The following is a 2500-nucleotide window of genomic DNA, read 5'->3' on the forward strand; positions in this document are numbered from 1 at the left end:
GCGATGATGGTGGAGGACTTGAGACAGGCTGGTACATGGCATGTCTCCAGGGAGGTGTTAAAGATGTTGGTGAACACCGGAGACAGCTGGCCAGCGCAGTGCCTGAGGGTGGCTGGAGAGACAGAGTCCGGCCCGGCTGCTTTGCGTGGATTCTGCCTCTTGAAAAGCCCATTAACTTCTCCCTCCTGAAAGGAGAGAGTCGTTTCTGTAGTATGGGTGGGGGATGGGGCCTCTTGGGTGGGAAGGGGTGGTTCAGGACAGTCCAATTGTCTTTCAAATCTACGGTAGAACTCGTTCAGGTCGTTGGCTAGGCGGGAGTCGTTAGTGGTGTGGGGCGCTCTGGGTTTGTAGTTGGTGATGTGCCTGAGCCCTTTGGCAGACAGAAGCAGCGTCGTTAGTAGAGAACTGGTGTTTTAGTGTCTCTGAGTACAGTCGTTTAGCCTCTCTCACCGCTTTGCTAAACCTGTTCTTCGACTCCTTGAATCTGTCTCTATCCCCACTCCTAAACGCTTCCTCCTTCTCCAACCTCAACCTTTTGAGCTTTGCTGAGAACCAGGGCTTGTTGTTGTTAAAGTTCACCCTGGTACGTGTTGGGATACAGCAGTCCTCACAGAAGCTGATGTACACAGCCTCTGTGAGTTCATCCAGACTATTGGTAGCAGTCGTGAACATATCCCAGTCAGTACAGTCTAAGCACGCCCGCAAATCTTCCACAGCCTCACTGGTCCACTGTTTAGATGTCCTCACAGCAGGTTTACAGAGTTTTAGTTGCTGCCTGTATGCACGAATCAGGTGGACCAAGGGAGTTCTGTGCGAGCCGAACAGCCCCGTGACCCACAAGAGAAACATCCCCGCCAAATTCGAGCGTTTGACGGGGTCTATCCGTGAAAAAATATTCACGTTTTTGAGTGCACATGCATTTCTGCTGCAAATGCCTCTGGAAGTTTCATGCCGTTCGTATGCCAATTGTGGCAACACGAAAATGACCCGTTTTCCCATTCCGAGGGATTTCTGTGCGACCCTAACAGCCCCGTGAGCCACAAGAGACACATCCCCGCCAATTTCTAGCGTTTCACGGGGTCTATCCGTGAAAAATATAGACGTTTTTGAGTGCACATGCATTTCTGCTGCAGATGCCTCTGGAAGTTTCATGCCGTTCGTACGCAATGTGGCAACACGAAAATGACCCCTTTTCCCATTCCGAGGGATTTCTGTGCGACCCTAACTAACAGCGCCCGTGAGCCACAAGAGAGACATCCCCGCCAATTTATAGCGTTTCACGGGGTCTATCCGTGAAAAATATAGACGTTTTTGAGTGCACATGCATTCCTGCTGCAAATGCCTCTGGAAGTTTCATGCCGTTCCTATGCAATGTGGCCACACAAAAATGACCCGTTTTCCCATTCCGAGGCATTTCTGTGCGACCCTAACAGCCCCGTGAGCCACAAGAGAGACATCCCCGCCAACTTCTAGCGTTTGACGGGGTCTATGCGTGAAAAATATTAAAATTTTTGAGTGCACGTGCCTTTCTGCTGCAAATGCCTCTGGAAGTTTCATGGCGTTCCTATGCAATGTGGCAACACGAAAATGACCCCTTTTCCCATTCCGAGGGAGTTCTGTGCCACCCTAACAGCCCCGTGAGCCACAAGAGACACATCCCCGCCAATTTCTAGCGTTTCACGGGGTCTATCCGTGAAACATATAGAAGTTTTTGAGTGCACATGCATTCCTGCTGCAAATGCCTCTGGAAGTTTCATGCGGTTCGTACGCAATGTGGCAACACGAAAATGACCCGTTTTCCCATTCCCAGGGATTTCTGTGCGACCCGAACAGCCCCATGAGCCACAAGAGACACATCCCCGCCAATTACTAGCGTTTCACGGGGTCTATCCGTGAAAAATATCAATTTTTTTTTGACTGCACATGCATTTCTGCTGCAAATGCCTCTGGAAGTTGCATGCGGTTCGCATGCAATGTGGCGACACGAAAATGACCCGTTTTCCCATTCCGAGGGATTTCTGTGCCACCCTAACAGCCCCGTGAGCCACAAGAGAGACATCCCCGCCAATTTCTAGCGTATCACGGGGTCTATCCGTGAGAAATATTCACTTTTTTGAGTGCACATGCATTCCTGCTGCAAATGCCTCTGGAAGTTTCATGCGGTTCGTATGCAATGTGGCGACACGAAAATGACCCGTTTTCCCATTCCGAGGGATTTCTGTGCCACCCTAACAGCCCCGTGAGCCACAAGAGAGACATCCCCGCCCACTTCTAGCGTTTCACGGGGTCTCTCCGTGAAAAATATCACATTTTTTGAGTGCACATGCATTCCTGCTGCAAATGCCTCTGGAAGTTTCATGCGGTTCGCATGCAATGTGGCGACACGAAAATGACCCGTTTTTTCCCATTCCGAGGGATTTCTGTGCCACCCTAACAGCCCCGTGAGCCACAAGAGACACATCCCCGCCAATTTCTAGCGTTTCACGGGGTCTATCCGTGA

This window comes from Petromyzon marinus, unplaced genomic scaffold (assembly GCF_048934315.1).
Source record: "Petromyzon marinus isolate PM22_M1 ecotype Great Lakes invasive population unplaced genomic scaffold, UKy_Petmar_22M1.pri1.0 PM_G_Scaffold_73, whole genome shotgun sequence".
NCBI lineage: Eukaryota > Metazoa > Chordata > Hyperoartia > Petromyzontiformes > Petromyzontidae > Petromyzon > Petromyzon marinus.